The 20812-nt window shown below is 41.7% G+C and overlaps 1 protein-coding gene across 1 annotated transcript in view; it reads right to left on the reverse strand.

Moving 5' to 3' along the window:
* Positions 1 to 20812, reverse strand: part of tmem132e (transmembrane protein 132E) — a 621750-nt gene that overhangs the window by 577359 nt on the left and 23579 nt on the right. The gene's annotated exons all lie outside the window — the stretch shown is intronic.

The following is a 20812-nucleotide window of genomic DNA, read 5'->3' on the forward strand; positions in this document are numbered from 1 at the left end:
CTGTCACTAGGCTTTTCTCTTAGAGGACATATGTGCTTATACCTCAAACTGTAGTCTCTCGGCCTCCCCGCTTGACTAGAGAACGATCTGTTTCTGACTATTACAAACCTCCCTCTAACCCGTCCCTTCAACTCCGTTTTTCGAGTACTAATCCACCAAGCTGAATCAAAGTTGCTAACTCAAATGAAAAACCTCCATCACTTCTTATGGAAGCTTCCGGCACCTCTACGACTGTTCAGCTATGCCCCTCCCTGCTGAGTATATTGAATGAAAACCCATTCTTTCATCAAAGTGTGAACGTGCTCAACATCCAATGTAATTCACACTTCGATGCTAGAATGGGATTCCTTTCACTACCCCCAGTGGGGGGTTTAGCTGAAGAGGAACTCAAAACAATGCATGTGGAGACATATACAAGATCATACTATCCAGTACACACAAGCAAGATCTTTTTATGATCCCCATTTCAACACTTGCATAATAAGCAAAAATAAAGTTTTAATAGGTGTCCTATTTCCTTCTGGGATTGCTCTGACATGCCCAACCACCCATTGCCTGGTGACTACAGGCTTTTTAATGTTGTTAAAAAAGAATGCTGCCACCCCTGAAAATTAACCCTTCATAAGATGAATCTAATTAGTATCATAACAAATTAAAATTCCTTTCAGGCCAAAATCAGTAAAAATGCCAAAACGTTAGAATATATTGTTAATTCGGACTACACATATACTAGGAATGCAGCAGAAGTGCTGCAGTTACTAAAGAGGCTAAATAAGACATACGGTTCAGAAGAATACAGACACAACTTCCATGCACACGACTTTACCAACTGATATTTACAATGGATTGCAAAAAACATTAACACTGCTTTGGCATTATTGCTACTATGTACCAAACTGTTCAGACTAAGAAGATTGCTCCTTCAATTCAATCAAAATGATAAGTAATCATTCTCAGGCCAACAGACCTTTTTGTTTGAGGGGTGGCATTTTGTGGCTCCTTTGTTGTGATGTGAATCATTTATTGTATTTGATTCGACTTTCATCTTTGACCTTTTCAGATCAGTTCATTTCTTTTTTAAAATTCGTTCATGGGATGTGGGCGTTGCTGGCGAGGCCAGCATTTATTGCCCATCCCTAATTGCCCTCGAGAAGGTGGGGGTGAGCCACCTTCTTGAACCGCTGCAGTCCGTGTGGTGAAGGTTCTCCCACAGTGCTGTTAGGAAGGGAGTTCCAGGATTTTGATCCAGCGACGGGATGATGTGTGACTTGGAGGGGAACGTGCAGATGGTGTTGTTCCCATGTACCTGCTGCTCTTGTCCTTCTAGGTGGTACAGGTCGCGGGTTTGGGAGGTGCAGTCGAAGAAGCCTTGGCGAGTTGCTGCAGTGCATCCTGTGGATGGTACACACTGCAGCCACAGTGCGCCAGTGGTGAAGGGAGTGAATGTTTAGGATGGTGGATGAGGTGCCAATCAAGCGAGCTGCTTTATCCTGGATGGTGTCGAGCTTCTTGTGTGTTGTTGGTGCTGCACTCATCCAGGCAAGTGGAGAGTATTCCATCACACTCCTTACTTGTGCCTTGTAGATGGTGGAAAGGCTTTGGGGAGTCAGGAGGTGAGTGACTTGCTGCAGAATACCCAGCCTCTGACCTGCTCTTGTAGCCAGAGTATTTATTATAGAATTCCCATGTACTTTCCAGAATTATCAGAATTTTGATGTTGTTACAATGTCTTCTTGTGCGTTTTTCAGCTTGGAAGAGAAGATTTTTTGCTAACTTCACGACTGATGAATGTTCAGCTGCAAAAAATCACGATTGTCCCGGCACCATTGCTTTGGTTGCTATTTTCCAAGCATTACTGCCACCAATGCAAGACTTCATTCCTAATTATTGAAGAGGTAAATTTGAAAATTTTAAATATTTGATTTAGTGTCCCAACTTATTACTGGTCTCAATTGTTGTATTGGAATGGTGTAGTACTTATCCTGAGCGGCAATTTTATGCAATTTTGCCACAAACTGCCCGAAGAAGCTCAATACCCACAGTTTGTAAAAAAGTTTTTCCTCATGTCACCTTTGGTTCTTTTGCCAATCACCTTAAATCTATGTCCTCTGTTTCTTGACTCTCCTGCCAATGGAAACAGTTTCTCTCTATCTACTCTATCTAGACCCTCCATCAACCTTCTCTGACCCAAGGAGAACAACTCCTGCTTCTCCAGTCTATCCACGTAACTAAAGTCCCTCATCCCTGGAATCATTCTAGCAAATCTCTTCTGCACCCTTTCTAAGGCCTTCAAGTCCTTCCTGAAATGCAGTGCCCAGAACTGGACACAATACTCCAGTTGTGGTAAACCAGTGTTTTATAAAGGTGACTTCCTTGCTTTTGTTCCCTATGCCTCTATTTATACAGCCCAGGATCCTGTATGCTTTTTTAACCATTTTCTCAACCTGCCCTGCCACCTTCAATGATTTGTGCACATATATCCCCTGTTCCTGTACCCCTTTTAGAATTGCGCCCTTTAGTTTATATTGCCTCTCATTCTTCTTACCGAAATGTATCACCTCGCATTTTTCGGCGTAAAATTTCATCTGCCACGTGGCCACCCACGCCACCAGCCTGTCTATATCCTCTTGAAACCTATCACTATCCTCCTCACTGTTTACTACCCTTCCAAGTTTTGTGTGTCATCTGCAAATTTGGAAATTTTGCCCTGTACACCCAAGTCCAAGTAATTAATACACATCAAGAAAAGCAGTAGCCCTAGTAACGAACCCTGGGGAACATCTGTGCACCTCCCTCCAGTCCGAAAAACAACCGTTCACCACAACTCTGTTTCCTGTTACTTAGCCAATCCTGATCCATGCTGCTACTGCCCCTTTTATTCTATGGGCTTCAATCTTGATGAAAAGCCTATTATGCAGCACTTTATCAAACACCTTTTGAAAGTCCATATGCACATCAACTGCATTGCCCTCATCTACCCTCTCTGTTACCTCATCAAAAAACTCTCCGGTTAGTTAAACACGATTTGCCTTTAACAAATCCATGTTGGCTTTCCCTAATCAATCCACGCTTGTCCAAGTGACTGCTAATTTTGTCCCTTTTTTGAACAAGGGTGTAACATTTGCAATTCTCCAGTCCTCCGGCAGCACCCCCGTAACTAAGGACGTTTGGAATATTATGACCAGTACCTCTGCAATTTCTACCCTTACTTCCCTCAGCAACCTAGGATGCATCCCATTTGAACTGGGTGACTTATCTACTTTAAGTACAGCTAGCCTGTCTAGTATCTCCATCAATTTTTAGCCCATCCAGTATCTCACTCACATCTTCCTTCACTAAGACTCTGGCAGCATTGTCTCCCTTGTGACAGTTGTGAAGTACTCATTTACTATCTCGGCCATGCCCTCTGCCTCCACGAGTAGATCTCCTTTTTGGTCCCTAATCGGCCCCACTCATCCTCTTACTACCCGTTCACTGTTTACACTCCTATACAAGACTTTTGGATTTTCTTTTATGTTGGCCACCAGTCTATTCTCATACTCTCCCTTTGCCCCTCATTTCCTTTTTCACTTCCCCTCTGAATTTTCTATATTCAACCTCGTTCTCATTTGTGTTATTAACCTGATATGTCATACGCCCCTTTTTTCTGCTTCATTTTACTCTCTCTTTTGTCATCCAGGGAGCTCTGGCTTTAGTTTCCCTACCTTTCTCCCTTATGGGATTGTACCTAGACTGTGCCGAACTATCTCCTCCTTAAAGGTCACCCATTATTCAATTATAGTTTTGCCTGCCAATCTTTGATTCCAGTTTACCTAGGCCAGATCTATCATCCAGGTCCTTTTCCACAGCTATTCTAAACCTTATGATACTATTATCTCTGTTCCCCCACTGACACTTGCTCCACTTGGCCCACCTCATTCCCCAGAACCAAATCCAGCAATGCGTCCTTTCTCATTGGGCTGAAGAAAGTTCTCCTGAACACACTTCAAAAATTCCTCCCCCTCTGTGCCCCTGATATTACTATCCCAGTCTACATTAGGACAGTCGAAGTCCCCCATTATCACTACTCAATGGCTTTTGCACCACTCTGTAATTTCCCTGCAAATTTGCTCCTCTATATCCTTCATACTAGTTGGTGAATATATCCAGTAGTGTAACGGCACCTCTATTGTTTCTTAACTCTAACCAAATATATTCTGTCCTTGACCCCTCCAGGACAACCTTGCTCTCCCGCATTGCAATATTCTCCTTAATCAATACTGCCACCGCCCCCCACCTTCTTTCTTTCCTGAACACCTTGTATCTAGGAATATTTAGTACCCAATCCTGCCCTTTTTGAGCCAGGTCTCCGTTATCGCCACAACATCATTTTCCCATGTGGCTATTTGCACCTGCAGCTCACCAACCTTGTTTACCGCGATTCATGCGTTTACACATATGCACTGTAAACCAATCTTAAATTATCTTGTATTCCCTTAGTCTGATCCCACCCAATACCATACTATTTCTTATTCTAGTGCTATCTTTCCAAATCCTTTGCGCACCTTGTTTCTCCTTTCCAATGCTACATCCTGGTGCCCATCCCCCCCTCCCCCACAGCACTAGCGAACCTCCTCACGAGGACATTGGTCCCAGCTAGTGTGATGCGTCTGTCTGATAGTCACACTCACCCAATGCACTGCATCCATCAGGTGAATATGTCACTTTCAGTCACTCACAGGTCTGTTCTTTCACCCCTTGTAAGAGAAGAGAGTGCAAAGCGCAAGGGAGAGGGAGAGGACTTGAGTGGACCTCCACAAATAGTCCAGCTGACAGATGCAGAGGAGGACGCCATGGAGATTAGGGGCACATCTACATCCTTCTCAATTGGAGATGGAGAGACTGGGATCTTGCAGATGCCTAGTGTCAGAATTTAAACATCTTTCACACACATGATGACTTTATTTAATCAATGACTGACTGCACTATGAGAAGACTGAGTATGCTGATTGCCAAGATTGTTACTTTGACATGACTAATTCATATCGCTTTCTTTTGTCTTCCAGGACCTTCAGGCATACAAGAACAATGATTGGAGTTCATTCCTTCTGAGGGTGCACCGTCACAGGACATACAGCCATGCACTAGCCAAATACTGGCACTTTGGTGGGTCCTCTAAGTCAGTTGGGTTGTCACCTAGTGATTCATAACTCAAGTGAGCACGAGCAGACACTGGCGGCGGGGCAGCTGTGGAAAGTCCGCGTGAGAGGGCGCACACTTCTCCAAGCTCTGCTCAGCTGGACACAGGTACTGAACCACGGGGGCAATCATTGAGAAGGAGAATGATTGAGCTATAGCTGCACCTTTGCGAGGTACTGGAAAATGTGCCACGTAGACTCTCCACAGTAGCGGAGAGGATGGAGGAGTCCAACTTCAAGATTAGTGGATTGTTGTCACAGGTAAATGTAAGAATGTCTGCAATGGAGAGAGTGGGCACCTCCACTGAACTTCAAGCAAGGCTCTCAAATGATAACAGCTGTGCAGACTTTGGATGCCAACATGTCTGCCACCTTAAACAGGATGACAGATACCTTATCCGTGGCCTTGTAGCGCATCACTGATCCTCACCAAGTTGCTCTCCATTAGAGTGGTAGGATTGATGTATCGCTGGCCTGGGAGAGGGATGATGGCGAAAGGGGACATGGAAGTGGGAACTGCACTCAAAGCATTCCCATGTCTCACCCATTGCCCCCTCAACCAATACCCAACACGCTGCCTCCTCTCCAGATGGCTGAGTCTGCCTGTACAAGTACAGGTGGAGCAGTCTTTGGTGGGGACCTAAAGGGCTCCAAAACCCAGAAGACCTAGGCCAAAAACATCTCAGCAGCCTGCCTCTTCCTCTGCTGCAGCTACAGGGGATGCGCCATGTAGAAACGGTAGGAAGCATAAGTTCAAGAAATTGTAGTTCACTAAGGGTATGCACAAGGCAGTTTGAAGAAATATCATGTTGTGAACTTTCCTTTTTTAAAAAAATATTGGTACATAAAATGTATTGATTAGCACCACTTCCACGTCTTGGCCATTATTGCATCCTAAGTGTGATGTCGTCCTTTCATTTGCTTCACGATGAACACCAATGCATGACCAACCCATTGGGCAGGTATGCAATGGATGTATGCGTGGTTGAAGGACAGTTTTGTGCGGGGGTGGGAAGAGTTGGTGGTCATGGTTGTGGCAGCCGGCCTGAATATTTCACTGTCTTTTTTCCCCACTGTTACTAAGAGAACCCGAGAGACGAGGACATGTAATGTGCACGCTGGTCTGGCGATGGACGCCCCATCTTCATATGCCTCCTCCTCATCCTCTTCAATGTTGTCACCATCAGAGGACGACTGACAAGCGCCTTCTTCCTACTCTACCTCAACCTCTCTGCTGCGCTATGTTGTACAGGACACAGCACATCACGATGATTCTAGAGACCCTCACTGGCAAGTACTGAAGAGCGCCTCTAGAACTACCCAGGCACCTGAAGCGCATCTTCAACATGCCGATGGCTTGCTCAATGACACACCTGATGGTCATGTGGCTCTGGTTGTAGTGCTCTGTGCCTCACTGGTGGGATTCCTCACAGATGCCACGAGCCAAGTTTGAAGGGGGTGTTCCTGGTCTCTAATAGTGAGCTCTTAAGTCTGTCTCCTGTCTGGAAGAAGTCTGGAATGTTGGGCTGGCGCAGTATAATTCATCATGACAGCTGCTATGGAACCTGCCGTACACCTGCATAAATCGCTTCTTGTGCATTGATGGAGCGAAACCCCTGGCTCATGTGGTGTTCCTCAGATTGCCATGTGTGCGCAGTCGATTGCACCCTGCACTTGTGGGAAGCCACTTATGTGCAGACGACAGTCACCCCCTGGAGATATCACCAGTAGCACACTGGAAGGAGCCAGAGGCAAAGAAATTGAGGGAAGTGGTGACTTTTACTGCGACAGGCAATGCATGCCCACCAGGACTAGCAAGGAGCAGCTCTTCAAGGAGGCTGCAGATGTCTGTGACCGCCTGCCAACTCAATCTGAGCCTGCGTAGGCACTGCCCTTCAGAGGTGTCCAGGAAGCTCAGTCTCTGCCTGTATACCCTCTCACGAGTAGTGCCTCCTCGACCTCGGCCCGTGTTGCTTCCCTCTCTGCTGTTCTCCACTCAGCTCTTCTCTCTGTTCTCCAGATCTTTATTGTGCACCTCTCTTGTGCACCTGCAGATCCCAACTGAACATGGCGTGGCTGCCATGGCTGGTCATTTTCCTCCTCGTCAGGTGCCCTCTTGAATACATCCATTGCACCCCCCCATCCTGATCTTGTCAGTTTGAAAGGCTCCAAAGTTTTGCAAAAGCTGTCTCAAGCCTACCAAACGTTTGCCAGGGAGAACTGAGGCCAGCTGCAATAACTGATCAATCACAGGTTTAAATACCCACATTAACTGCCGCTGAATCTCACCTCTGTTTCACTGTTAAGATTCAAAAGCCACAGGAAACCTGTGCTGGAGACATTCAATTTGAAGTTGGGTGACAAACAATTTAAAAAAACTTCATCTCTCCTGAACGATGTTAATTACCCTAACAACCCGCCCGCCGGCGCTAATTGGGGACACGACCTTGGCGAATCCATTCCACGCACGCATCCAAATGCACCCAGATTAAATCTAGAAGTGGGTGCTTTGGAGCCGGGTGGCGGGTCACGATCAAAAAAAATATATAATTTTCACTTCCCACCTGACTCCAACCCACCTGTTCTTGGGGGTTAAAATTCCCCAGTTGTACAGGATGTTGTTAAAGACTTTGACTAGTGTAGTGTCAGTGCTGTAGGCAGAATGGAAGCCAGATTGGAGAAACTCAAAAATATTGCAGTGTACTTGAGGCAGCAACACATTCCAGGACTTTAGATAGAAAGGAAAGTTTGGAAATAGGCTAGTGGTTGTAGAGGATGTTTGGGAGGGTTATAATGGCAGTTTTGAAGGAGGTGGACGTGGTGCTTGAGGATAGAGACAGATGTTGGCCAGCCTGTGGCTGCAGAGGGAAATCAGTTGATCAGAAGTTGGGACAGGAGACGAGCAAAGGTGTAGGTGGTGGGCTTGATGGGCAAGATGCATTCACTAAGGGAATGATGGTGGAAAAATTGCAAAACATAGGATGATTGGGAGTCTGTTCAGGAACTAGTCAGAGGAAGCAAAGGCAGCTATGAGGGTAGATTCATTTTAAGCACAAAGTCCATGAGCTCCTCACATTTGATGTGAGATGAAAATGGAGGTGGGGTGGATGTGCAATGAAGGGAAGTCAGAGAAGATGGTTGATGGTGGAGAAAAGGAGGTTGGAACTGTTTTGGGTCTCTAAAATGATCTTAGAACAGTAGGCAGATTTGGCCATAGGAAAGGAGTTTAAGCTAGATATGGTGGTGGCTATCCAATTTTGTTAGTTACCACATATATTCAAACTTGTAGCCTCTAAACTTGAGATCAGAGTATTGGCTTTTCAAACCATAGAAATTAACAGCAAAGGTGGCTATTTGGCCCATTCTTTATGTGCCAGCTCTTTGCTAGATCAATCCAAAGCTATTTCTACTGCCCCACTTTCTCCCCATAGCTTTGTATCATCCTCTGCTTCAAGTATTTATCCAATTTTCCCTTCACTCCCAATTGAAAACTTTCCATACTCTATAAAAAAAAAAAATCCTAACCCCCTCTCTTCACTCAGTGTTAGTTTTAAATTGATGACCCCTCATCAGCAACTCCCGAATCAGAGGAAATAGTTATTCACTATTCACTCTATCAAAACCTTTTGTAATTTGAAAAATCTTTATTAAATCTTCTCATAGCTTTCTCTGCTCCAGCAGAAATAGTCTTAGTATCTTAAGTCTTTCCTCATAACTATATATTTCCCTGGCATCAATATGGTGAATCTATGCTGTATGCACTCTGACTTGAACGTCCTTCCTGTTATGGGGCACGCAAAACTGCATAGTATCTAGTTATGGCTCAACCAATGATTTGTATAAATTCATAATTATCTCTTTACTCTTGCACTTGTTGCGCCCCCCCCCCCACATTTATATACCCAAAATTCAATTGGCTTTTTTTTTTTAAATGGCTTTATCTATCTGCACTCACATTTTCAGGGAATTATGTATTAGAACCCCTATGTCTCTCTTCATCTACACCCTCAAAAAATGCTATAATGCCACAGAGAATCACCACTATCTGCAATAGCTTTATTCTGAGGCAGACCTTCCTTACAAGGTGGTGAACAGATTGGACAGAAGTCCTGAAAATTGAGTTAGAACTCCAGCAGCCACCTGTTCTGCATCACAGTAAACGCTAATCTTTAATTTGCCTTATGTATTAAAAATGGCACTGGGCACCTCCAAGCAGGGGTTATACTCTTTCCACTGAACCTGGCCCCTGCATCAACCAATTTGTTCTACACCCCTATCCGATGCTAGTCTGACAGCCCATGGGTATCAGTCTGTGACAACGCTGTAACTGCAGACCAATGAGCTAGGGGATATGGCTGTGACCAAGTTCTATTATGCTTTGCAACATAACATATATAGTATAATTTTAGTTCTGGGGTATAGAATATAAACATATATCTCCCAATATCAGACCGATACAGCATTTTAAAAAAAAATTCTTGCAGCAGAGGCCAAATGTAGAATAAAATTAGCTGTGCTGCTGTTCCAAAATGTGGCTTAACTTCAACCTCGAGAGCACACCCTACAACAATGTGATATTCCTATTTCCCATCCACCGAACTTAACAGTGATAAGGCAGCTTTTGCTCACTAGGAACTGTTTTGAGACCTCAATTTCATTTCATTTAGGTTCCTTACAGTATGCAGATAAAAACTTCAGTCCATCAGTCTGGAACATATTCAGACCTAGGTCCTAGACGTCAAAAGGACAGTCTATCATCCTGTCGTGTGAGTGTTATTTCAATCAAAATAATTCTATGATATATTAAGAACAGTTCTGAACTTTATGAAGGGAAAATCACCCTGGACCACACTCCTGTACTCCTGTGTTTGGCAATAATACTGTGGAGGATGAATTCCTGGAGTGTGTACGAGATGGTTTTTTAGACCAGTACATTGAGGAGCCAACCAGGGGACAGGCTATCCTAGATTGGGTATTGTGCAATGAGAAAGGTTTCATTAATAATCTTGTGTGGGGTCCTTTAGGGAAGAGTGACCATAACATGATAGAATTCTTCATTAATGAAGTAGTCCAATCCAAAACTAGGGTCCTAAATCTAAACAAAGGAAACTACGAAAGTATGAGGAGTGAGTTAGCTATGATAGATTGGGAAGCTTCATTAAAAGGCATGGGTGGATAGGCAATGGCTAACATTTAAGGAACAAAAGCAAGAATTGCAAGAATTATACATTCCTTTCTAGCGCAAAAACACAAAAGGAAAAGCGGCCCAACCACGGCTAACAAAATAAATTAAGGATAGTATTAGATCCAAAGAGGAGTCATATAAAGTTGCCAGAAAAAGTAGCAAGCCTGAGGATTGGGAGCAGTTTAGAATTCAGCAAAGAAGGACCAAGAGATTGATTAAGAGGGGAAAAAAAAAAGAGTATGAGTGTAAACTTGCAAGGAACATAAAAGTGGACTGTAAAAGCTTCTACAAGTATGTAAAAAGAAAAAGATTCGTGAGGACAAATGTAGGTCCCTTACAGTGAGAAACAGGAGAATTTATAATGGGGAACAAGGAAATGGCAGAGCAATTAAACAAATACTTGGGATCTGTCTTCACGGAAGAGGACACAAATAACTGCCCAGAAATGCTAGGGAATCAAGGGACGAGTGAGAAGGAGGAATTAAAAGAAAATTAGAATTAGTAAAGAGTGCTGGAGAAATTAAAGGGACTGAAAGCCAATAAATCCCCAGGGCCTGATAATCTGATAAAAGAGGTAGCCATGGAAATAGAGGATGCATTGGTTGTCATCTTCCAAAATTCTATAGATTATGGAACAGTTCCTGCAGATTCGAGGGTGGAAAATGTAACCCCACTATTTAAAAAAGGAGGGAGAGAGAAAACAGGGAACTACAGACCAGTTAGCCTAACATCTGTAGTAGGGGAAAATACTAGAGTCTATTATAAAGGATGTGATAACAGGACACTTAGAAAATATCAACGGGATTAGACAAAGTCAACATGGATTTATGAAAGGGAAATCATGTTTGACAAACCTACTGAAGTTTTTTTTGAGGATGTAACTGGTAGAATAGATGAGGGAGAACCAGTGGATGTGGTTTATTTGGATTTTTAGAAGGCCTTTGATAAAGTCCCACATAAGAGGTTAGTGTGCAAAATTAAAGCACATGGTAATATACTGGCATTGATTGAAAATTGGTTAACAGACAGGAAACAGAGAGTAGGAATAAATGGGTCTTTTTTGGGGTGGCAGTGACTAGTGGGGTACTGCAGGGATTGGTGCTTGGGCCCCAGCTATTCACAATATATATCAATGATTTGGATGAGGGAACCAAATGCAATATTTCCAAGTTTGCTGACGACACAAAACTAGGTGGGGTTGTGAGGTGTGAGGAGGATGCAAAGAGGCTTCAAGGCGATTTGGACAAGTTGAGTGAGTGGGCAATTACATGGCAGGTGCAGTATAATGTGGATAAATGTGAAGTTATCCACTTCGGAAGGAAAAACAGAAAGGCAGAGTATTATTTAAATGGTGATAGATTGGGAAATGTTGATGTACAAAAGGGACCTAGGTGTCCTTGTACACTGAAAGCAAACATGCAGGTGCAGCAAGCAGTTAGGAAGGCAAATGGTACGTTGGCCTTCATTGCAAGAGGATGTGAGTACAGGAGCAAGGATGTCTTACTGCAGTTATACAGGGCCTTGGTGAGACCACACCTGGAGTACTGTGTGCAGTTTTGGTCTCCTTACCTAAGAAAGGATATACTTGCCATAGAGGGAGTACAGCGAAGGTTCACCAGACCGATTCCTGGGATGGCAGGACTGTCGTATGAGGAGAGATTGGGTCGACTCGGCCTGTATTCACTCGAGTTTAGAAGAATGAGAGGGGATCTCATTGAAACATAAAATTCTGACAGGGCTAGACAGATTGGATGCAGGGAGGCCATTTCCCCTGGCTGGGGAGGTCCAGAACGAGGGGTCACAGTCTCAGAAGACGAGGTGGGACATTTAGGACTGAGATTAGGAGAAATTTCTTCACTCAGAGGGTGGTGAACCTATGGAATTGTCGACCACAGGAGGCTGTGGAGGCCAAGTCACTGAATATATTTAAGAAGGAGATGGATAGATTTCTAGACACAAAAGGCATCAAGGGGTATGGGGAGAGAGCAGGAATATGGTATTGAGACAGAGGATCAGCCATGATCATATTGAATGGAGGAGAAAGCTCGAGGGGCCGAATGGCCTGCTCCTACTCCTATTTTCTATATTTCTATGTATTCCCTACTGGCCAGCTCAACCGGTGCATTGCCCTGGAAACAAGCCAGTTGTCCAGTTCTCGGCTAGAACATGGGGTATTGCCCAAAAGAAAAAAATTAATAAAATGGACGACACAATCCATGTTGGGATACCAGATAATATCAAGTGTTTAATTTTAATTAAGCTATGTAGTAGTTACAAAAATCTAACAGAACCTAATATTATTCAAAAACTACTGAATTTAATTATTTCCCCTTTAGCATAGTCAGCTTAGTCTAGAATTATTCACGGAGCCAAAAGCTTTTAAAAGCAATTGCAGAATAGTATGCAAGTTCTCGTTCACTAATGAAATCAAGCAAGTTGTTTTACTTATTAATACAATAAAATGCGCATTTACTTTTGACAAGAGATCAAATAAATTGGCATTGTGCATGAAGATAGCTATGAGCCATTAGAAGTCAATCTGCCACAAAACATATGCTTGTGGCTTAAAAGAAATGGGAATTAAAATAATTTCAGCACCTTGAGGTCTTAACAGTATTTCAACATCAACACAACAGGGTGATTGTTGCAGAAGTGTTTGAAATAAAAAGATCAAAATTCTACTTTCTTTAGGTTTAGGTGATCATTTAAATTGCCATCCTTCAAAATTCATACATGCGTAATTCCAGAAATGTTGGCATTTACATGAGCCTGATGCAAGATAGGCAGACTACATCTCAAGAGCAATGTGTGCTGGCAACCAACATGCCAGATGCCCACATCTTGAATGAATACCATACGTTTTGAATTTCTGTGACGTAATAGAAAAAAAACTACTCAAAAAAGCGACAGCAACATTTCTTAGAAAGATTAATGAACTAAAACATTTTGTAAAGATGTGTTTTTAGCTAACAAAGGGCACATAAGTTTGTTTACCCTCACAGTTATCAATTTGTTGGTCTTTACAAATGAAGAAACAGGCTGCACAATCTATGAAAGTATAGTTTTCTGTCCAGACAGCACTGAAGAGGATACAAGCTGAGCATGTTCCTCTCGAAGAAAAAAATCAATTATGTGTGCAATAATGTTTTGAACCATTCCACTTGTGTGCCCTTAACTGCTTAAAATTGGGACCAAAGTGGAGTATGGATAACTTTGTTTTGGTATTTTGAACACTGGAGACCATCACCACAGCCACCAGGGAAAGATTATAAAGTACCCCCAGCAGACTGGTGCTACCTGATGTCATGGGAAAACTCCCAGTAAGGATTATTTGCTAACAGACAACCACTGTTTGATAGAAGTAGACAAAGCAAAGAAATGCAGCTTAACTGTCGCTCCCCACATTCCCCCACAAAGAAGGAAAATGATGAGAAAGAGGAAAAGTGATGTGAAATTGGGATGGAGAAATTCCAAAATAATGGAAACAAAGTCTCTGAATTCAGGACAATATATCTAAATCAAGGTTAAATTAGGTTTGAGAATTGAGCAGTTATCCTCCATTAAGCTATGTTTGTTTATTTTTACAAATAAACTCAAGCAAGCCCATTTTCCACCTTGACATTTCCCATGACATTCTTCGCTTGGAGGTTTTGCGGAGGCAACCAAGAATGTTTTGGAAAACGGCAAAGAAACCTGTGGATTACTATGGCTTTAATGAGAATCCTATCCAACTTGATTACACCTTTATAATGCTCTGATTGACATCCCTTGCTGCATATTTGTGTCACTTCAATAATTGCTGTATACAACATTAATACTTGTAAAAATCTGAAACCTCATCAATAAATACTGATTGCATATATATCAAGAAACTTAAAGTTCCAAGTTTTACATTCAGCATGTAAGCAGCTGCTTTCTGAACAAACTAGTCCCAATTGCCCACCGTACTGACTGCAATGGAGCAACCCCATCATGCATAATACACCAGAAGAACCCATCAACTTGTGCACACCAGCAGTATAAAAGGACACTGGATAGGTGGAAGTGGTTCAGAATACATTATAAGCCATGTGCCTGAAGCTAGAGTGATTCATTAGTCACAACCAACCAATATTTTTAAAATTTTATATCCTGCTTTTTTGTCCTATTGGCTTCATGGTATAAAATGATGCAGGACTCAAAATATTGGATACTTTCAGAAGATAGTAATATTACAGCTACAACTACAACATGCACTTATATAGTACCGTTAACATAATAAAATGTCCCTAGGCACTTCAGAGTCAAAAATAACCACCAAGAAATGGAGGAAGAATACTTAGGAGTGATGACAAAGGCAAGGTCTAAGAGCTAGGTTTTGAGGAAGCTTTTAAAAAGGAGGAGGAGGAGAGAGAAGTAACAAAATGGATGGCTTAGGAAGAGAGTGTGGTCCACAGAGCCAAATGACTGAAGTCTCTGCAGCCAATTATGGAGCAGAGGGAATGGTGGATGTAAAGACCACCAAAATCAGAAGACACAAATTAGGGCTAAATGAGGTTGCAGAGGTAAGGAAGGGTGAGGTCATGGATGGATCCGTAGAAGAGGACAGGATTGTGAACTTTATGCAAAAACATGAAGGGGCCAGTGAAGTTTAGCAATCACAGGGGCAATGGGGAATGGGACTTTGGACAGGATAGGACACAGAGGGCAGAGTTTTGGATAACTTGCAATTTCCATAGGGCAGAACTAAGGAGGCTGGGAAGGAGAACACTGGAATAATTAAGTCTGGAGATGACAAAGGCATTATTGGCATTGGAGGCGAGATAGGAGCAGAGTCAGGCAATATTAGAGCTAAAAATGGTCAGTGCTGGTGGAGGCAAGGATGTGAGGTTTGAAGTTCAGCTCAAGCAGGACATTTAAGATTGCAGAGAGTCAGGCTCAGTCTGAGGGAGCTGCCAGATAGTAGAAAGTCAGGTGCTAAAATGTGGAGTTTTAGACAAGTGTTAAGGAGGGTGGCTTTAGTCTTCTCCATGATGAATTGAAGAAACTAATTGCTTAATACACTTTTGTAAAATGTATAGAACACAAAACAAAAGCCACAACAGGGATATAATCGCAACACTCATTTTTTCTACTCTCACGAAAGTTATTTGAATAAAAGTTACTGGGCAGAAAGTGCAGGGAGATAAAGAAAAATATCCCATCAGTACAGCTGGCTGAATGGTACTATTGCATCCTGGGAAATTAGGCATACTGCACATGTGCCACAATCTAAATTCAGTTCAGTTCTGGGTAAAAATAACAAGTACTCGCCCAGGCTTTTGAGAGAGGCTAAGGCCTTCAAGTAAAAGCTTTAATGTAGGTATAAAAAGACATAAAAGACAATTCGATCATGTTATTGTAAAATATATATATATATTTTTTAAATTTATTTTATTTGAACCCTTGTGTTGGATGTCAGAGGTTTCAGTTACTAAGAAAAAAATTGGTGTCTGAAAAAAATTTCAGAACACATTTTGAGTGATTGTAGGGAAGCCAGTGTGCAGTCACAGGCTAATGTACTCTAACTATAAAGATAGCAGATATTGTGTCCACAGTTGTGATCTTTAACTTTGAAAATACCCATCACAGCACCACCTACAGGAGTAACAATTACTACAGGTACTTGAGTTTTCAATGAAATATGCAGCCCACATATTGAATTTAATGTATAATGGGATATTTATGTTAAGCCTATCTAAGGATGGGGTGAGGATAGATCAAAGCAGATGCAAGAAAGGAGTCTGACAGGTGGTCAAAGGTACGAATGGAAAGGAAGGTTTTAAGGAGGCTTTTAAAAGATGGGGAAAAATGGAGGGGTTTTGGAAGAAAATTCCTAATGATGGAAACAAGATGGCAGAAAGTATACAACTGTCTCACAACCATGCAAATATATTTGTGATTACTGGCCTTGTGTATTTAGCTATAACATTATTTTGTTTTTCAGGGCAGGTGGTTCAGTGGCTTAATACACGTGTAATTTCATATTAAAAAATAATATTCCTTACTCTTTAGAAATTATATTGGGAATTGTGAACTGAATGCTAGATAAATAATTTGATATGGGATTAATAGTTTTCATATCCCCTCTCCTAATATAGATCTTTCTCCAATGCAAACATATAATAAAAATTAAAAACAAAGACATCAGGTTTTTCAAAAAAAAAATTGAACCCAAGGTTGATAACAGGAGGGAATAAAAATGAATAGCAATTTGATGACACAAAATGTGCGTGTAAAAACCTCGTAGATTGTAGGAAGATTAAGCAAGCTAAGGAATTCCACAGCTTTGAGATCCTGAAAGAGTAAAAAAATGGGGCAGGGTACCTTAAGTCAAACCAGGTTAATAAGCTTATCTTTTTCCAGTATATAAAACAGGAGATTCATTTGAATTTAAATACATCCCTAAATTTGCTTTTCCTTTTATACCACTCTATTGTGGAACCGCAATGATCCCAAAAAAACTCAAATTTCTTGTTCAGTATCCTACCGATACAGACAATATTTTGACATGTTTCTCTAAGCATTTCCTGCCATATGCTATATGATGTAATACATTACAATTGATCAAGTACAATCTGCAAACAACCTTGAGCAATTTCCATACACTGTAAAATGAATAACTATATTCTGTGCTGGTACCATGCATTTTTTCTGGATTTTCCCAATATTTGAATTCTATTTTAATGTATTCATCTCAGCTGTTTGCTGAATGCCCTGCACAATCATCAAGCTACCTTTCACTGAAAGCCACCTCCTGTATTGTTCCTCTCCACACCAGTACAAATAAAGCTCACCTTTGGAAAAATATGCTGGTAAAATCTGCTGGAAAATGAAAAGCAGATAGTAATGTTGACTCAGTACTTCTCTCTTGGGGTCCCAGATTCAATGTTTCAAATTTTGTGGATGTCTATATCTTTAGATTTATTTCCAAAAGAATATGGTTGGTTGTTTTCTGCTTTGTAATTGGTTATCTCCACAAGGAAGGAAAAGACACTTTAGAAAAACATTTAACCAAACTAGAGAAAATAAATGGAACCTAACAAAACAAACGCAAACTAGTAAAACAGGCACTGCAATCAGATGACACATAACAAAAAATTGTAGACAGATAATGGATTGATACATATTTCAACATGCAGTAACATTACTAAGCGCACATAGCATACTGCAGCATTCCTTTAAACCTGAATACTGATGAGTGTGCTTGATTTTACAGACATCTTTTTCAGCTTGACCAGTGTTATTTAATCAATTTCACCAGTTAATTGCATAAAGTTTTGCAACATAGATGCTGTGAAATTGTTGCATATAATAGTTTAGTTTCTTTTACACCATTTTATCACAAGCATTTCTGATTATGAGGAACAGCTTACCAAGATGATAGCAGTGAGTGTTTACTGCTAACACAGCTGTTTGGTTTAAGTGAACTGTAACGATAAATACTCAGGCTGGAATGTTGGTTGAAATTCAACCTACGTTCTAATAATATTCACAAAAAGTGTTGAAGCTTTGCTCTGTTGATTTAGGATGGCATCAGAATCCCTCAAGTAAATTTTATGTAGAGCTATTCATGAACAATTACATAGAACACCAATGGATCAAAAGCATTCAGCTGAGTACTATTTGCATTATTGGGTTGGTCTTAGACAATAGTACTGTTTAAAAAAATGTGTCATGTCTTGGGTTGGAAAAACCAAAGTAAGTTGTATATATAGACTTGACTAGGACCAATTACCCCCATAAGCTAGTCTATTGGGTACTTTAGCATGCAGACAATTAAAGCCATGTTGTAATCATAACCATAATCTATAAAATGGGAACAGAAGTACAATGAAGCAATGAATATCTATAACTTCTTTTGGCCCAGCATTATTAGTTGGTTAATACATTTTGTAGCTATTTTAAAGCTAAACACATTTCCAGAAATTTACATCCAAAGTAAATGCTTACAAGACTTTTCCCCTGAAATCCCTTTTACAAAATTATATAATTTAAACATCACCTTGAGACACCTAACGAGAAACCAAGCATTTCCCCCCCTCTTCCTGAGTATGCCTCCAAGTCTCTCCACTCAAATAGTATTTTTCCCTGATTTCAAATTACAAATGAAGGACTTATAATCTAACATTAATGTTAGATTATAAGTCCTTCATTTGTAATTTGTAAGAATCTAACCAAATTCGCACCCCAATACACCAACATTTTCATGCACAAGTTCGAGCAGGATTTCTTCACTGCACAGGACCTCCAACCAACACTATATACCAGATACATCGACGACATTTTCTTTCTATGGACCCACGGCGAGGAATCACTAAAGAGACTACACGATAACATCAACAAGTTCCATCCCACCATCAAGCTCACCATGGACTACTCCTCAGAATCAGTTTCTTTCTTGGACACACGAATCTCCATCAAAGACGGGCGCCTCAGCACCTCACTCTACCGCAAGCCCATGGACAACCTCACGATGCTCCACTTTTCCAGCTTCCACCCTAACCACGTCAAAGAGGCCATCCCCTATGGACAGGCCCTGCGAATACACAGGGTCTGCTCAGACGAGGAGGAACGCGATGGACACCTACAGACGCTGAAAGACGCCCTAGTAAGAACGGGATATGACGCTCGACTCATTGATCGACAGTTCCGACGGGCCACAGCAAAAAATCGCATAGACCTCCTCAGGAGACTAACACGGAACGCAACCAACAGAGTACCCTTTGTCGTCCAGTACTTCCCCGGAGCGGAGAAACTACGCCATGTTCTCCGCAGCCTTCAACATGTCATCAATGACGACGAACACCTCGCTATGGCCATCCCCACACCTCCACTACTCGCCTTTAAACAGCCACCCAACCTCAAACAGACCATCATTCGCAGCAAATTACCTAGCTTTCAAGAGAACAGCGTCCACGACACCACACAACCCTGCCACGGTAACCTCTGCAAGACATGCCAGATCATCGACACAGATACCACCATCACACGAGAGGACACCACCCACCAGGTGCATGGTTCATACTCCTGTGACTCGGCCAACGTTGTCTACCTCATACGTTGCAGGAAAGGATGCCCCAGAGCATGGTACATTGGCGAGACCATGCAGACGCTGCGACAACGGATGAACGGACACCGCGCAACAATCACCAAACAGGAGGGTTCCCTCCCAGTCGGGGAACACTTCAGCAGTCAAGGACATTCAGCCACCGACCTTCGGGTAAGCGTACTCCAAGGCGGCCTTCGAGACACACGACAACGCAAAATCGTCAAGCAGAAATTGATAGCCAAGTTCCGCACCCATGAGGACGGCCTCATCCGGGATCTTGGGTTCATGTCACGCTACACGTTACCCCACCAGCGAACAAATGTTATCTGTTTTTAATATAACGGGTCAGTTGCTGTCTTTTCTATGTTTCTACCTCTCTATCTCTGTTTTTTTTGGGGGGTTTTTTGGTGATTTGTATATTCGGAGACCTTGCAGGTAACACCTGTGTCTGCACACTGATTGCCTTGGCAACGGGCAGTTGAAAAAACTGTCTGTAATCATCAAGCATTGTTCTGTGATTTATAAATGCGATTTCATTTCGAGGATTTCATTTCCAACAACGTTCACCTGAGGAAGGAGGAAGCCTCCGAAAGCTTGTGAATTTAAAATAAAATTGCTGGACTATAACTGGGTGTTGTAAAATTGTTTACAATTGTCAACCCCAGTCCATCACCGGCATCTCCACATCATCAACATTAATGTTAACATCGAGTCCAGCTAATTAATGAAATATTTCTTCACCTTATTAAAATTTTACATCTGCACGCACTTCCTTTCTGCACAACTTGACTACCTGTTGTCATGCTTTGCGTCAACTTTTTTCCATTTTAAATTCCTTTGTCCACATTTATAAGGGGTTTTCCCTATGTAAATTTATCACTTTGCATAAATCGGGACACTGGATTCCAAAAAATTGCTCAAAATGCTTTCTGAAAATTTTTCATCTGGCATTTTTTTCCCTCAATAACATTTCTAATGCCCAAAATAAGGGTTAAATAAAATAATGTCCTAAATACATATTTCACAATATCATGATTAAATTTATCCATTTAATTGTGTTGTATCTTTTAATGGCTTCATTATACATTTTACTTGATGGCCTCAGCCTCTCCCAAAAGCCTGGGCTTGGATTGATATTGTTGCCCAGAGCGGTCACTCTCAGCTAAATTTGGATTGTGCAGTCTAAGCACATGCAGTGCACCTTATTTCCCAGGAAACATCAATACCTGTCATTTGTACTGAAGGAATGTTTTTCTTTAGCTTTTAGCATGCTCTGCTCAAACATTTTTCAAAATTATTAGAAGAAAAACGAGAGGACAAAGTTCAAAATCTTGCATAGAAGAGTGTTTTTTAACCTGTGTGTGAGATGAGCGAAGAGAG

This window comes from Heptranchias perlo, chromosome 28, assembly GCF_035084215.1.
Source record: "Heptranchias perlo isolate sHepPer1 chromosome 28, sHepPer1.hap1, whole genome shotgun sequence".
Classification (NCBI taxonomy): domain Eukaryota; kingdom Metazoa; phylum Chordata; class Chondrichthyes; order Hexanchiformes; family Hexanchidae; genus Heptranchias; species Heptranchias perlo.